The 17,858-nt window shown below is 49.1% G+C and overlaps 1 long non-coding RNA gene across 2 annotated transcripts; it reads left to right on the plus strand.

The window, feature by feature from the left end:
- Positions 1–5,166: 5,166 nt before the first annotated feature.
- On the plus strand, positions 5,167–16,762 carry LOC132342473 (uncharacterized). Of its 2 annotated transcripts, none has more exons than XR_009490860.1 (3): positions 5,167–5,329; positions 12,336–12,468; positions 15,323–16,762. It is a non-coding gene; the product is annotated as an uncharacterized lncRNA (long non-coding RNA). The 2 variants fall into 2 exon arrangements; XR_009490861.1 differs by having other exon boundaries at positions 15,661–16,760.
- The last annotated feature ends 1,096 nt before the right edge of the window (positions 16,763–17,858 follow it).

Raw genomic sequence — 17,858 nt, forward strand, 5'->3', positions numbered from 1 at the left:
GTGAGGGAGGGGCAGGCTCCCACGGAGCGCTCAGCGTCTCAGTTCACTGCTGGATCTGGGAACCGGGAGGGAGGGAGGGCCGGGCTCCTCTGCAGCTGTCACTCTTCTTGTCACACAAGTGCCTGGAATTAAAGCTTCACCATTAATTGCAATGGATCCGTCTGGAAAGTCTTCCTGTTTGTAATTTGGACAAATTGCCCTGTATCCTCTCTCAACGCACGTCGCGTGCAAAGCAGCTCCGGGAGGATTGATTTCCTTTCTGTCGTAGGAGAGACTAACCCGCGTGGGAGGTGCCCTGGGGAATGCCAGCCGCAACTTCCTCCCAGGGTTGCTCCAGCAGAGAAGTTCCAAACACAGCCCATCTCCAGACAGGGGTTTCTGTGCGCTGAGAACAGTCTCTCTTGCTTGGGCAGGTGGAGCCTGGAGGGAGCCACATCTGGAGGCGACTTCCCCACCTTCCCTGGTCATGCTGGTGAGTTGGGGGGCACAGGGTGAGACCAGTGAGCGGAGAAGTGGACCATGTGCAGAGGCAGCAGCTGCCGCAGGCTTGGGGTGACCTTTGAGTGAGCTAACGAGGTACAGCAGGTAGGATTAGATGCTCACCTGGACACAGATGCAGGAGCCAGAGACACCTGAGCTCAGACCTCCACCCCGAGCCAAGCAGCTGTGTGACTCTGCCTGAGACAAAGGAAGACTCTGAGTTTTCATTTGCACGTCTGCAAAAACTAGCAGGATGGGAGATGTTACCTGCCCAAAGGCGGCGATGTTTGTACAGCTTCCCTCCCTAGGAGGAGCCATGTGCCGCAGCCCTGTGTGTCCTGATAAGAGGATCCAGCCAGCTGCACCCCAGCCATGTGGAGGAGATATAACTGGAGCAGGGTTTGTGGAACCTCTCCAGGCCGTGAGTGCACGCCACTCCATTCACAGGACCTCATCCCCGCACAACGAGCCAGGTTTCCCCACCTCTCTTTCTGGAGTCAAGCCACGTGTCAGCCAGCAGAGCAGAGAGATGGACCTCAAGTCCAGGCCCAGCTCATCAAACCTCCCAAATGAGCCCTACCATGGACTTTCCCATTCAGGGCTTTGGGATGGAGAAGGCCCCAGAAGAGCCGGTGTTCCTGCTGTTGGAAATTCTAATGTGTAAGGTCTGGCCAGAGTTCTGGGGTGTGTGTTAAGGAAAAACAGAGAGTACTAAAGACTGTCTGTCATCGCAGGAGGGGCTGATAGTAGGTATAGGGTCAACTCAACCATCTGGAGGGGCTGGAGGGGAGAGGCTTTCAGCTGCTGCTGCTCAAGGAAGATGGACACCCCCAGATAGGGGTGGTCAGCTGTCCCTCAGGAGGGAGACTTTCTTCAGCCATTCTGGCAGCTATAACAGAGTTGGGGGGTTACAAACAACAGATATTTATTGCTCAGTTTTGGAGGCTGAATGTCTGAGACTGAGGCACCTGGAATCTGGTGAGACCAGCTTCCTGGTTCATAGATGGCCGTCTCCATGCTCTCCCTCCATGTGGCAGAAAGGGCAAAGAAGTAGTCCCTTTTATAAGATCACAAATTCCATTCATGGGGCTCCACCCTCATGGCCTCATCAACCCCAAAGGCCTCACCTCTTAATATCATCATACTAGGGGTTAGGATTTCAACATATGGATTTGGGGGGGACAAGCATTGAGCCCATAAGGGTGACCTTTGGCCCAGTCTACATGTGTTGCAAGACACCCCATCAGTTTGGCATTTATGCCAGATTTTTCATTTTCAAACAGAGTATTATGACGAATGTTCATGTTGAAATAAGCCATGTGGTCCAGCAGATGCCAGCTTTTGGCCCCAGGCTTCCACGATGCTCTTGTCTCCTCGTGCATGAGAAGCAGGCAGTGAGCAGTTTTAATTTAACATGGGATTCAAGCTGAAAGACCACTGATGATGATGGACCAGCCTTGCTTTCAACCCTTTCCAGACCCAGGACGTTTCTCCTGCCTCTGAGTGGTGACCACCATGGGGTACCTCTCGGGCATGAGTGGCAGGAAGTACGTCCTCCATCTGGCCTCCCTCAGGTGAAGAGAAGAATATCCTGAGTTACTGCCTTCCCTTGGCGGACCTGGTGGACAGCCAGCTGTGCCGTGGCTAGGACCACCACCTGGAAGACCTCGAAGCCCCCAGCTGGTAGCTGATGTGGCCAGTGGGGCCAGAGGGACCCTCCAAGCAGAAGTGTGTGAAGCCCGGTGAAGATCAGAGATCAGCGGTCCTGCTCAGAGGGGCTTTCCAGGTGGCTCTAGAAATAAAGAACCCACCTACCTGCCAGGGCAGGAGACATAACAGACTGGGCTTTGATCCCTGGGTCAGGAAAATCCCCTGGAGGAGGGCATGGCAACCCACCCCAATCTTGTCTGGAGAATTCCATGGACAGAAGAGCCTGGCAGGCTACAGTCCATGGGGTTGCAAAGAGTTTGATATGGCTGAAGGGACTTAGCATGCACTCACAGTCCTGCTCAGAACAGATAAACAGGAGCAGCCACAGACTCGGCTACAAATGAGACTTTCTTTATCATCAGAGCAAATATATCACCAAGTATTTATTATTTGCTAATGCTTTTAAAATTTTGTTAATGAACTCTTTGGGCAGCAATGAGCTAAAATAATGAAAGTACACATTTAATGAAAAAGCAAGGACTGAGCTTCTGTCTGTCATTAAAGTTGCGATGAAGCTGCAGCTGGTGCAGAGAGCCCTTCCACATGGCCCCTCTGCCTGTGGGCCACAGGCAGGATGCTGACTGTAAGGCAGCCCCTACATCCTACCTTAATGGTCATTTAAGAAGAATTTGCTCAAAGATGGGTACTTACCATGAGTGGCTGTAGAAGGCTTCTTGCATGTGTGCCCATAAGGCCAGATTTTTCATTTAGATCAAATGCTGATTTGATTGTTTTTTTAAATTTAGATCAAATGCTGTTCTTCCTGTGATTGAAAAATATTGCTGCCATATCAGTAAGCAAAGGATGTAGCAACCATCAAGTCACCACATTATAGCCACCCTGACTGTGAGCCCAGAGTGAACTCAGGATGGAGGCAGCAGCAACCCCGCTCCCCATCCACATCTGGCAGTCAGCTGCTACAGCCACACCCTCCCGATGGTGCACCCTGAGGGGACTAAAATGAGAAAGCACAGGCTCCTGGCCCCAGATAGCTAAGGTGCACATCAAAGGAATGATTTCAGTGAGCCCAGACTCTTGCATCTTCCCATACATAGAAAAGCTCTAAATGCATTAACTTGAGATCTCTGATCTGCTTTAATTAACAGTAATCTTTTGATGTTCTTATTACCTAGTCTTTTGTTGCAAAAAACCCTGTATATCCGGCTCCCCTCCCCTTGCCCCTTCAGCACAATTTTCTCAGTGTTATCTGAGATGCTGTGTCCCAGGCTTGAAGTCCTCAGAAAGTCCACCAAATAAAACATAACTAACTTTTAGGTTGAGCGTTAGGTTTTCCATCAACATTCCCAAACTCAGGCTGCTCAGTTCAGATTTTAAGTTTCCTTGGGCATGGAGGAAGGATGAAGCAGTTAGCCATCAATATATCAGGGCCCCTGATACATTGGGAAGAAGGCTTTGGGAACTGGAAAGGAAGCCATTTTGACATCATGACATCAGATTATTTCTGGTACAATATCTGTGAATTCCAAAAGGGCTCAGTATTTCGTGATTCATTTGCTAAACTAAAAATACAGTTTTAGGGGCTTCCCTGGTAGCTCAGTGGTAAAGAATCTGCCTGCCAATGCAGGAGACATGGGTTCAATCCCTGATCCGGGAAGATCTCACATGCCACAGACTAGCTGAGCCCGTGCACCACAACTGCTGAGCCTGTGCTCTAGAGCTTGGAAGCCACGACTTCTGAGCCCACGTGCTCTAGAACCCGTGCTCTGCAACAGCAGACGCCACCTCAATGAGAAGCTAGAGACCACAACTAGAGAGCAGCCCCTGCTCTCTGCAACTAGAAAAAAGCCCGCGAAGCCACAAAGACCCAGCACAACCAAAAATAAATAAAATTTATATTAAAAAAGTTACAGCTTTAGGTGTTTCATTCTGTTGGAAGCAAAACACCTGAGACCACGCTGAGTGCTATTGCAGAATCGGATGAAAATTCCACACTGAGGGTAAAACTGATTGATTATATTATGTTGTGAATAAAACAAGGCTGCCTGCCTTATCAGAAAACAAAGGACATTGCAACCATCCAGGCACTACAGCCCCGTCCTCCCAGCCCCCAGGTCACTACAGTGAGTCCTGAGGGAACTCAGGATGGGGAAGAAGAGCATTCTGGCCCCAGAAAGCTAAGGTGCAAATCAAAAAGATGGTTTCAATGAGCTCAGACTCTTGCATCTTCCCAGTTACAGAAAAGTGCTAAATTCCTAGACTTGAGATGGTTCTAACATCTTTTGGTGTCCTTACTCCCTGGTCTTTGCTGCAAAAACCCCTGTATATCCTGGCTCCTCCCTTGCCTCTTAGGAACAGTCCCCCTGAGCTGAGAGACTGCATCCCGAGCTTGAGTACTCAGTTTTTTTCTGACAAATAAAATAAAATTCTCAACTTTTAGGTTGTGCGATTTGTTTGTTTAGTTGATGTGGTCATAATATGAACATATATTTGATACGAGTTTCAAGTTGGAAGCCACATTCTTATTAAAGTAAGAAACTGTTGACTTAAAAATAGTCACAACCTAGAAATTGAGAGTTACGTCTTATTCGGGGGTAATTTTTAGGACTTCAAGCCTGGGAGACAGCATCTCAAGGATCTCTGAAAGAATTGCTCTGAGGAGGTCGTGGGGAAGTGGGGGCGGCAGAGGGAGGCGGGAGTGGGGAGGGGGTTGGGGGTGGCGGGTGGGGTGGGGTGGGGAGGGCGTGGAGTTGCAGAGTCAGGTTATATAGAAGTTAGAAACAAGGCAAGTAGTCGGAAGGTCAAAAGATTATTGTAAATTAAGGAAAACCAGATATCTCAAGTTAAGAAATTTAGTGTTTTTCTGCGCATGAGAAGATATAAGGGTCTGGGTTCAGTGAAATCATTACTTTCATATACATCTCCGCTATCCATGGCCAATATCCTTAGATCTGAGTTTTCACATCCTTAGTTTCTCAATCACCATAGAGAGTGGCAGCGGCCTCATAATTGCCAGAATGCAGGCATTGTTCTTTCTGGGCATCCTCCAGGCTCAGAAACTCACTTTTGGAGGGCCAAAATAGCTGATGGCTGTGACATCCTTTTTTATTGATACAGCAGGAAATACTCCATTTCACAAAACATACCAAACAGAAGTGGAAGAACAGGTTGTGGAACACAGGTAATTCAAACGTGTCTGAAAAGTTGAGACAATCTAACAGTCAAGTGATAGAAGTTACAGTGGTTGGAAATTTACAACTGTGTATCTGTATATACTTAGAGTAACTGAATTGCAACATTTTATGACAAGCGGATATTGAATTTTAAAAAGCCCTTCAGTGTGGCAGTACGGGTTCTCTCTTGCTGCTCACCATGAATAAGAGTCTGGAAATGTTTGAACCTTTGAAGAGCTTCTTTGTAAATCAATCTAGAGTGTCCTATAACAGCACTGAACCCTTTTGTAAACAAATCCTCTGTGTTTTGGCTGCATTCAATAATCCAACGAGGAGAGCAAAAACAACAACAAAAACTTCAGCTTTTGAGGCTTTTGGAAAATTATCATTATTGAAAACAAAGCTTGCAAACAGGAAGACATTAAATTTATCCCCATGCAAGCAAGGGAGGGAGGGAACCAATGAAACCATGTGAGCCCCGACAGCCTCAGATTTAATTTAAAAATTACATAATTGTGCTTTGGAATATCTCAACTAGTAGAAAGCATCTTTTAATGAAATCCTATTTTTAATTAAACAAATTTATATTCCATGCCAGAATGGAACCAAATTAAAAGATCTACAAGTTTGCAGCATCTAAATTTGGAGAAACATTCAAGAGAATCATATATAGAAATGACTTCAAAACAGACAACTTATTTGATGAGTTTTATCTTGTTAAGACTGTTTGTCGAAGAAAGACTCTCAGCCTCTGTACATGCATTTGGGTAAAATATTTATACATTTCAACCATGGAAAAACAAAACCCATGAACATGCCCTCTGTAGAGAGCAAAATTTGCTTATTCTGAGCTTACCACATCCCCCTGCACCCGCGGAGAGATAATTGTCTCAATTAAATATGTTATGGTCTAGGAGAGAGAAGTCAGTGTAAGGTGTCAACAATTTCAAATGTATTAGCAAAAGAATACACAATTTTGATGAAAGACCAAGCTATTTTACAGAAAATTTTTAGATGTTAAGAGTCTATTGAAAAAAATGCTTGTTCTTCAGAAAAATTCCAATGGATCTACCTAGGGAATTCCCAGGGTGTAGTGATAAAGAATCTGCCTGCAGTGCAGGAAACATAGGTTTGATCCCTGGATCAGGAAGATGCCCTGCAGGAGGAAATGGCTACCCGCTCCAGTATTCTTGCCTGGAAAATTCCGTGAACAGAGGAACCTAAACGACTATAGTTCATGAGGCTGCAAAGAGTTGAACATGACTGAGCACACACACACATATATGAAAACCCACTTATCAAAAAAATACTTCAAAAATACGTCATTTTAATTGTCTTTAATGCCCTCCTTTCACTATGAAGAAAGGACAGGTGAAATGATCAGCACACACACCATCCAAACTCTGCTTATTTTGCTCTGATACAGGCAATCTCACAGCTACATTATTTTTTTTTTCTTTAATAGAAAATTATTTAATTAGTATACATGTGTTCCCCATCCTGAACCCTCCTCCCTCCTCCCTCCCCACACCATCCCCCTGGGTCATCCCAGTGCACCAGCCCCAAGCATCCAGCATCGTGCATTGAACCTGGACTGGCATCTCGTTTCATACATGACGTTTCACATGTTTCAATGCCATTCTCCCAAATCTTCCCACCCTCTCCCTCTCCCACAGAGTCCATAAGACTGTTCTATACATCAGTGTCTCTTTTGCTGTCTCGTATACAGGGTTATCGTTACCATCTTTCTAAATTCCATATATATGCATTAGTATACTGTATTGGTGTTTTTCCTTCTGGCTTACTTCACTCTGTATAATAGGCTCCAGTTTCATCCACCTCATTAGAACTGATTCAAATGTATTCTTTTTAATGGCTGAGTAATACTCCATTGTGTATATGTACCACAGCTTTCTTATCCATTCGTCTGCTGATGGACATCTAGGTTGCTTCCATGTCCTGGCTATTATAAACAGTGCTGCGATGAACATTGGGGTACACGTGTCTCTTTCCCTTCTGGTTTCCTCAGTGTGTATGCCCAGCAGTGGGATTGCTGGATCATAAGGCAGTTCTATTTCCAGTTTTTTAAGGAATCTCCACACTGTTCTCCATAGTGGCTGTACTAGTTTGCATTCCCACCAACAGTGTAAGAGGGTTCCCTTTTCTCCACACCCTCTCCAGCATTTATTATTTGTAGACTTTTGGATCGCAGCCATTCTGACTGGTGTGAAATGGTACCTCATAGTGGTTTTGATTTGCATTTCTCTGATAATGAGTGATGTTGAACAGCTACATTATTGTTGTTGCTAAATTAAGGTCTGATTTACAGTACGCTGAAATCAAAAGCTCATAAGTGTACAGTTCAATAAACTTTGACATATGTACACACCGACATGACCAATATATGGATGTCTCTACCACTCTAGAAAGTTCATTGTACCTTTGCTGTTATTTCCCTATTCTGGAGTCGGTGGTAAAGAGTCCACCTCCCAGTGCAGGAGACATGAGAGATGTGGGTTAGATCTATGAGTAGGGAAGAGCCCCTGGAGAAGGAAATGGCAACCCACTCCAGTATTCCTGCCTGGGAAATCCCATGGACAGAGGAGCCTGGAGGGCTACAATCCATGGGGTTGCAGAGAGTCGGACATGACTGAGCACTCATGCATGAAGACAACTACCCTTCTCATTAACTGAAATCAAAAGGATCTAGGTCCCAGACCTGGGAAGTGGCTCAAGCTTCCTGAATGTTGGCCATCTATTCATGCAACAGAGCCTGGGTTTGCTAAGATGCCATGAGCTGATAAGGCACAGTGTGGCCATGGGGTTAGTACTCAGTCAACAAGAGCACAGTCAGAGGGGAGGAAGGATGCAAGAGAAGAGGTCCCCACCAGTGCAGAATTCCATCACCATGGACAGTCTGAGAGGACTCAATTCTGTCAAGATATCCTGCTCCACCCTTCTTTCTACCAGGGTCCTACCTGTCTGCCAGGAGCCCGACTCTGCTCCAGGGTCCTACCTGTCTGCCAGGTGTCTAACCTGCCTGCCTCTATCTGCCTACACTCCCTGTAACCTCCTTTCTTCAGGCAAAGATTTGTGACCTCTCCCTGCTGCCTGGAGTTCCATCGTATCCCTGAAGCTCTTCTCTGACCCTCCAACAGGGATCCATGTCCCCCCACAGATACGTGGCCCCTGCTCTTTCCTGTGGCCCAAGGCACTTGCAGCTCTAGACACCCTATAGAGATAAGCCCAATACCACTGGGCTTAGCTCTTGACACAAATCCACAAGCAACAGACATGAGCCTTAGCGAGACGACCGAATCTGGTCTCGGTCACATGCTCAAGAGATGAGAGTGGGCACCTTTCCTTCCTTGTGAGCGGTTAATAACACTACAACATTTAAGGACAACTGTGAAAGGCTGTGTCATAAACTGAACATCAAGCAGTGCTACATGGTAAGCCTGACGATGCCCATTTCACGGATGACAAAACTGAGACTTGGGAAGCCTAGGCCACCCACACAGCACCCAGTGAGATGGTGCCAGACTATGCTTTGGGGCTGGTTCTTCTGGCTCTGCCACCTGACTCTGTCCTTTCTGTCTGGCCCATAGGACACATAGGTGTGGACTCCCAAAGCCCCAAGTTAAGCGGGACTGCCTTGAGGGTTTGCTTGTCAGGAAGTTCCCAAGACAGTCTAAAGCAGAGAGCGCAGATGCCACCAGCCTATGGGTCCCATGTATTCTTGATGTCACTGGGGCCCTGTCCAGTGGTTCACATCACAAACACTCAATTCCTACCTGAGCCTCCACCATGAAGGGGAATGAGGATGAGGCTCACACGACCCAGCTTTCTAAGCCCCTGAGCCCTGGGCCCAGCCTCGTGGGGTGATGCAGCTCCGACCACCACCCCTCACCCCCAGGGAGGGAGGACCCGGAGAGCAAACGTCTCACACAAGCCGTCTCACATCTGTGCCCCGCGATGCAAATGCTGGGGGTTTATTTTTACCTGCAAGTGCTTACGGAACGTGTCTGATAATGTATTTATAACGGCCCGAGAAACTCAGCTAGCAGCAAGCACCCTGAGTGACAAGGAAAATTGTTAGAAATTGTTCCCTGTGAAAATAATGAGCCCGCTGAAATGAGCCAATCAAAACAGCCTCCTGATGGCTTCCTGTACAGCCAGGTGTGGCAGGAGGGGGTGGGGGGTTCTGCTGGAATTGGACTCGGCCTTCTGAGCCCTGCGGGTATGGGTTCAGGGATGTCCTGGCTCTTGATGCAGATGCCCCTCTGCGGCAGCCGAGCCCCCTGGGCAGGATCCCTTCAGGGCGGGATCGTGAGGGGGTCCAGAGAAAGGGGCAGGGGGTTCACGTCACCTGGAGCCTGTGTCTATGCCTGAGGCCAGCCCACTGGGAGGATGCCCCCATCTCCCCAGAGGGGTCCGTCCTCCCTCCCAGCGCAGTCTAACCCAGTGTCCGCCCATGTGCTTCTCTACCCTCGTGAGCTGACTATTCTTAGCGCCTCGTTCCAGAGGGTGAGATGGTTGGATGGCATCATTGACTCAATGGACATGAGTCTGAGGAAACTCTGGGAGATCATGAAGGACAGGGAAGCCTGGTGTGCTACAGTTCGTGGGGTCACAGATTCAGACACGACTGAGTGACTGAACTGAACTGAACCGCCCCCCTCATTCCCTCCACCAGGACCCCCCCCCACCCCCGCACCTCCTTTTCCTGGCTCCTGTCCTGATTCCTCCCAGGTTTGGCTTAAACCATCGCCCCTCCAGGCAGGCTCCTCCTTGCCCTCCGACTGAGCCCGAACTCAAAGCTGAGTCTGTGGACACCTGTCTATTTGTTTCCTTTGCTAGCACAGGACCTTCTGGGCCCGTGGGCTGTGTCTTCACTCCCCAGGTAGTAGAATTGTGTGCGGTAGAGGAAAGACGTTCACAATGAATGAGAGCAGTGGAACTTGGGTGTGCAGAATCCTATAATGAACCTACGACATCCATCCCTTGTGTTAGGATCATGTAGCAACAGTTCTACCGTATATACCCTGATATATGTTGCTTCTGTTTCTCTTCCTCACTCCTGATCATCAATGTCGATTCTGCAGATCTTGCCCTGTACCTCTGGCCTTTCTCCCTTGTCTTATTTCAACCCTTTCCACCTGGGTTCAGGGCTTATCAGCTCTGCCTGCCCCACCACTCGCTCTCCCTGCCCCCCACCTGCCCCTCAAAGCTCCCTGCCTTGGGGTTCACTCTGAGCCCACTGCTGCTCTTTCTCTAGGTCTTCTGTGGCTCCCCAGTGCCCGGATGATAGAGGCTGAGCTCCTCCACAGCACGCAGAGCCCCCCACAGTCACATCCACCCTCCCCTCCAGCTCAGGTTACTTGGTCCAGCTTCAGACGTGACACTTCACCACAGTGAGTTCTCGCCACATTGTCACACATCCTGTAGTTTCTTATGGGATGGGACTTTGGCACACACTGTTCTCTGTGGTCCAAATGCTCAGCCTTCCCGACTGTCCCCGTGTTCTCGCTTTGTCTCTGTTCTCATCACACTTGAAGATTCAGCTCTGGAGCCATTTCCTGGGGACCCTCTTCTCCTCCTGCCCCCACATCCAGCCCCTCCCCCAAGTCCAGGCTTCCGAAGCTGGTGCCCTCCGGCTGTGTGTGGTTTCCTAGGGCACCGGTGTGAATCACTCTTCTGCAGGAATCCTTTCTTCCGGGGATGTGGACTGCGTGCTCTTAGAGTGAGCCGAAGACCCCTCAGCTTCACCTTTGAACCCCTGGTGCTAGGCCTGCCTTCACACCACGTTTATAGGCGGGAGCCTCCACAGACTTTCCTGGCAGTGCTAGTGGTAAAGAACCTGCCCGCCAGTACAGGAGACGTGGCTTCGACCCTGGGTCGGGAGGATTCCCTGGAGGACATGGCAACCCACTCCAGTATTCTTGCCTGGAGAATCCCACGGACAGACAAACCTCGTGGGCTCTGGTCCATAGGGTCACAAAGAGTCAGACACGACTGAAGTGACTACGCACACGCGCACACAAGCCTCCACAGGCTGGTTCCGAGCTCACACAGAAAGTACAACAGCTGTCAGCCACGTCCCGGCCACAGGGCAGGTCTCACTCAGGCCCAGTTAAACGAATGCAGCCTTGGGCACACTTTGTCTAACCACATCCCCATGACGACGGTTTGCAGGCCGGTTTTCGCCTCTGTTTCTACAGATGGGGAACATGACATCGAGATGCTGGATTTCCATATCCCCTGTTCTCACAGGCTCCGAGGTCCCCACTGGCTTGGCAGCATCCTGAAGCCCCGTGAGGATGCAAGTGTGGACCTGCCAAGGAGGGGGATGTGGCCAAGGTGGACCAGAGGCTACACCTCTCAGAGGCAGGGTGACTGCACGTTCCTAAGGCTGATGGTACTGTCTGAGGGCTGGGGCTTCTCTTCTGCATCCGGATATCTTGTATCCATTTGGGTTCAATCGAGGAACCACCAGTAGGTGAGCAAGAAAGTTCAGTACAAAGAATGGCTGGTGAGGGACCAGAGTCAGGAGGAGGGGGCCTGTGCAGGTGCAGAGAGGCGGTCCAGGCTGCTGACTCAGTGGAGAAGGAGGGCAGCATCCTTTGGTGCCAAGGCGACAAGTCCCCACTTAGAGCCCCTGCAGACTTTGGAATCTAACTCTCCTTCACTGAGTGGATCCCAAACTGACTGAGTGGAGTTAAAGGCACTTTCTCTGCCCCCACCGAATAGGTTGTAAAAGGCACAGCGTCTACGTCAGCTCTTAGTTGAAGGTGGGGGGGCGGGGAGGACTGGTGAGACAAACTGGATCACTGTTTGTTTTATCAGTTACTTCTAGAGCAAGATAACAATTACATGTCAAGTGCAAAGCATAGACCTGATTTACAGCAGAACTGCCAACTCCCTGTCCCCCTCGTGCACCTGACAATTCACGTGTTTCCATTTGGCATCCTGCTCCCTGCGTGGTTCTAACATTATCTTTCTGTTTACTGACAGGTGAACCCTTCTAGAGGTTGACGCCCTCATGGAATGATGGTGCTGAATGGTGCACATTTCATCGTGTTGCTGATTACCTCAGGGGACCTTGTGGATACCTGGGAGTCACGGCAGGACCGGCTGAGGCCCCAGGGTAGGGTAGGGCAGGGGGCAGTAGGAGGACATCAGGAGAGGCCCTCATGCAAGTGTCCCCAGCATCACCCCTGCCGACGTCCCCCTCACTTGGACCATGCAGGCCCCCATGCTGGTGACTTGGCACCTGGGAGGTGGGCTGCTTTACAGAAATGGAGAGACCTCAGTGCAGCCTTATCTGCTCTGCCCAGGAGCTCCCCCACCCCAGTGTTCTCAGGGGTGGTCTTCTAGTGTGAGTAATCCCAGCTCTGGGCAGGACTGATTCCCCACCCCAGACTGTCTCTCTGCAAAGCACACCCCCTGATGGGGCCACCCGGGACCCAGCTGTGCACAGCCCAGAGAAGACTGTGACCTTGGTTGTCAAAGCAGCTGTTGTCCTGGGCTGATAATATAGACAGATTCAGAGCAGAGGCAGAGGAGGGGTGGGGCAGGGTAGGCAGAGGCCGAGAGAGCAGGGGGAACAGAGGACAGGCAGGGGCAGAGGAGAGAGCCAGGTGGGGACCTAAGAACTTCAAAGCCTCTGAACGCCTTGTCTGTGTCTCACCTTTGACCCAAACAGGATGTGTGGCTGGCCTGGGGGCTGCTCTCTTTCTAACCTACCCCATCCTAGCCGGAGGGACCCAGCATGTGAGCCCAGCTCCCCCACATCTGAGTTGATTTCCACCTTCCCACCTTCCTGTGTGTTTTCCCTTCTAATTGAAAGCTGGTGAAATGACAGTTCATCACTGCTGTTTTATTTATTTGGAAACAAGGAAAGCACTTCAGATGTGGTAGGGAACAAAGCAGGGTTGATAATAAGAGTGCCTCCGGCCCTTTGAAAGACAAAGCCAGGTCCCTGATTAGCCCCTAGGGGTGAGGCAGAGTGGCTGGATGAGGTCTGGAGTGTCATTTTGTTGTCTCTGCTGGCAGGGCTCCTTGAATTGCCATTTAAATTATTCAGGTGTTTAAGCACCATTTGATTCCGGGTATCATCAGGGAGAAGCATTTCAGCCAGGGGAGGGGGGCCTCCTCCTGGCAGCTGGACCCACTCTTGTGTTGGTTAAGGGAGGATGCAGGGCTCATGGCATTGGCTTAGCATCATTTTGCAATGATGGGGGTAGAATCAGCCTTAGAATGAGACCCAGAAGCAGTAAGGAGAGACCAAGAGAAATCAAGCGAGGAAAGGAGCTATGGATTGAATTGGGTCCCCAAATGCATGCCTACCTGGAACCTCCAAATGTAGGATCTTTGCAGGTGTGATTAAAGTGCATCCATACTGGAGCAAAGGGGGTTCCAAATCCAATGTAATGGGTCTTATAAGAAGAGGAGAGACACACAGAGGCATACACAGGGGAGAGATGGCCATGTGATGACGGAGGCAGAGACTGGGGTGACGGGTCTGCACACTGAGCGTCATCAGGAGCCACCACGAGAAATGCACAAAAGGACCCTCCCCTGGAGCCTCCAGAACGAGCGCGGACCTGCTGATGCCTCTGCAGCCAGAAGTGTGAGAGCACAAGTGTGTGGTACTTTAAGCCACCCAGTCTGAGGTGCTTTGTCACAGCAGCTCTCAGGAACTAGTCAGAAAATCCTGGGCGCTGCTGGCTGTTGGCGCCCTTCCACCTCTGGTCACAGGGTTAGGAGGGCTCGTAAACGTCCCTCCTGGGTTCAGCTGGTCTTCCACCTCTGGTCACAGGGTTAGGACGGCTCATAAACGTCCCTCCTGGGTTCAGCTGGTTTGAAGTGGGGTTTTGACAGTTCATGACCAGAAGATTCTTAAACGACACAAACTCCAGAGTTATTAAAGACCAGGTCTGGCTGGAGTGGGTGATGGCAGGGAAGCCTGGTGTGCTGCAGTCCATGGGGCTGCAGAGTCAGACATGACTGATAACTGAACTAACTAATGTCTGGCTGGGCAGGAGAAAGTAATACGTGTGTTTTCCTAGAATGATGTGTGTGCTTCAACTCACTGAAATGAGTCCCAGGAACTTTCCCTGGAGCCCTCATGGCCCCAGACGATGACCAAACAAGGTGCCACCTTCAATGAGCTCAGTGTCGTGGAAGGAGAAAGAGGCCGTGTAATTAGAATGCAGGCCAGTATAGGTACACAGGTCAGAAAAGTCACTGCAGGAATTCACGAATGGCTTGACCCTGCTAGGGCTTTCTCTGTGGCTCAGATAGTATAGAATTTGCCTGCAATGCAGGAGATGCAGGTTCAATCCCTGCGTGAGGAAGATCCCCTGGAGAAGAGAATGGCTACCCACTCCAGTATTCTTGCCTGGAGAATTCCATGGACAGAGGAGCCTGGAGAACTATAGTCCAGGTGGTTGCAAAGAACTGCTCACGACTGAGTGACAAACTTTTTTTTTTTTTTTGACCCTTCTGGGCTGGTTTGATAATTGAACACCACATTTAGAAAGTAAAACATTTCAATCTCTCCTCTTAAGCAATGGGGAAAATATACCACTTCTGAGCAGCTTTTTAATGTGTTTTAATATTCCTTCAACTTAAATTACTAAAGCTTGTAAAAAATGAGTTCCTGTTGATGGAGAAGAAAATATTCTGCTCCTTACCGCTAAGAGCAAAGGACCACTTTTCAAAGGGCTACTCACTCTGTCATTTAATTCTTGGTTTCATTTAGGAAAGGAGGAAAAACTACTGGTTTTGAGGGCTTCTGTGCAAGTTTGGATAGTACATTTTCAGATTCAATCTTTGTAACAATCTGATGAGGACTCTAATACTTGTTTATTTCAGCTCAGGGAATAGAATAATTAAACAATTTTCCCCGGATGACATGGCAGGAGAGCATTGGAATGCAGTTCTGCCTGGTTTGAAAACTCATGCTGGCTTTTGTTTGTTTTGTTTTTTCCTACCAGGTCATGCTTTAACGTAAAGCAAAGAGGCCCAGTGCGGTTATAGCCTGACTGCAGTTTATGCAGAAGGTCTGGGGTAGAACTGAAGGAACAGTCAAGGACTCACTTGGTCAATTCCTACTCACCATCTGTGTGTCCCTCTGTCTTCCTTGTATGTTGTAGAAAGCCACACAAAAATCTTATACATGGAAGCAACTTTCAGAAGACTTATTTGCATTTTGCTTTTCTAGCAACAGAAAAGTGAGCATTCACTCAGTCTTGTCTTCAGAAAAGCAAAGCTCCAAGAAGGGAGGGATGGAAATGTGTTTTCATTGCTGATGGTCTGTCCTTCCTACTCCCAGCAGGAAAATGGACTTTCATCTTTCAGTGCCTGTGATCTGAGCTTTTTCCCTATGGACAATCCATGCGCACCACAACTGGATCTGGAGGGGTTTCTGCGGAGGGAAAGAAGGGGCCTCTGGGTCCAGAGAAAGCAGACAGCTGAGCCATGTGCTGATGCACATGCCACGGGGTGGATCCAGGAGGACTGTGATGGGACAAGCGTCTCTGGCCTCTGTCCCCAGCTGCCCACTCCAGGGGGAACTGGAGGCATTTGTCATTGGTGTGGCTGGGTTGGCAATTAGGTCCATATACCCACTCTGGATGAAGGGAGAGGAGGCCCCACTGCTGGGGGGAACCCTTCATGGCTTCATCGTTTCCATCCAAAGGCTGCTGGCTGGCCTCCTTGAGATCCTCTCCTTCAAACTCTGTCTGTCCAGTTTCCAGCTCACTCCTTCCAGGGAAAGTTCACCCTTTTCAGCAGCCACAGCCCCTCAGGGCCCCACCACCTCCCCTCCTGCCCTGAAGGACAGGGTGTTATTTTCTAGACAAACACTGAATTCTTACCTTTTCATATTGAGAATATCCCTGCCACACACAGAAAAGCTACTGCAAATGTCATGCTGCGAAAGAGGCGGCTGGACCTGCCTGAAGATGTGCCAAAGCCTATGGGGGCCCAGGCCGCCCACCCCCAAATGTGCCCCATGGCTCATGATTATTTTGAGTTAAAGTTACTTAAGAAACAGCCAACCCAAGAGGGACACCCTGACTCTCTGTCTCTCTGAAAGCAGGATATACATCTCTCATGTGAAAGGTGCTCTCCCTGAGTCTGGAGGTAGAAGGACAAATTTCCCACAAAAGATCTGGAAATTGGGGCTGAGAAACATATGTCAACAAACCTGGTGACCTCTTTCATGGACTAAAGCTGTTTATATTCTTCTCAAAACGAGCGCTGAAACCTGAGTTTCTCGGTCCTATCATTCTGCACGAATGTATGGTTTCTTCACATAAAAAGCATGAAAGCTGCCTGCTTTGGTCCCTTCTTAGATCCCATCTCTGTGGAACCTCCATGTGAAAGAAGTAAAATTTGTTTCTTGTTCTCCTATTCATCTGTCTCATGTCAATTTTATTTACTAGTCCAGCCACACTATCTCAAAATGTTCAGTTCAGTTCAGTTCAGTCACTAAGTCGTGTCTGACTCTTTGCGACCCCATGAATCACAGCACGCCAGGCCTCCCTGTCCATCACCAACTCCTGGAGTTCACTCAAACTCATGCCCATCGAGTCAGTGATGCCATCCAGCCATCTCATCCTCTGTTGTCCCCTTCTCCTCCTGCCCCCAACCCCTCCCAGCATCGGGGTCTTTTCCAATGAGTCAACTCTTCACATGAGGTGGCCAAAGTACTGGAGTTTCAGCTTCAGCATCAGTCCTTCCCATGAACACCCAGGACTGATCTCCTTTAGGATGGACTGGTTGGATCTCCTTGCAGTCCAAGGGACTCTCAAGAGTCTTCTCCAACACCACAGTTCAAAAGCACCAATTCTTCGGCGCTCAGCTTTCTTCACAGTCCAACTCTCACATCCATACATGACCACTGGAAAAGCCATAGCCTTGACTAGATGGACCTTTGTTGGCAAAGTAATATCTCTGCTTTTCAATATGCTATCTAAGTTGGTCATAACTTTCCTTCCAAGGAGTAAGGGTCTTTTAATCTCAAAGGTTAGAGGAGGTAATTTCCCCCTTACCAATAGACCCATATAGGAAGTGGTTCCTGTTTGTTTAAGAAACACAGAACAGAGTGTAGCTGGTTGAATGGTGGCCCCAAGGTATGACCACATCCTAATTCACAGAACATGTGAACCCAACCTTCTATGGCTGAGGGACCCTGAGAGGAGGAGCTTGTCCTAAATTGGCCCAGTGGACCCTATAGGCAATCGTGTGTGACTTCATGAGAGAGAACAGAGGGAGTTTGACATAGAGAGGGGAGAAGCCACTGAAGATGCAGCAGAGATCAGAGGATGTGGCCATAAGCCACGGACCCTCTGGATTCCCCAGGAGCTGGATATATCAGAAATCCTCCCAGAAGCCTCCAGAGAGAGCATGGCCTTGTCAACACTGGGCCTCCAGAACTCTGGGAGGATAAGCCTCTGTTGTTTAAGTCCTAGAGTCTAGGGTACTTTGTCACAGCCACTGGAGCAGACTGAGACTCAGGCTTAGGAG

Source organism: Bos taurus, chromosome 16, assembly GCF_002263795.3.
Source record: "Bos taurus isolate L1 Dominette 01449 registration number 42190680 breed Hereford chromosome 16, ARS-UCD2.0, whole genome shotgun sequence".
NCBI lineage: Eukaryota > Metazoa > Chordata > Mammalia > Artiodactyla > Bovidae > Bos > Bos taurus.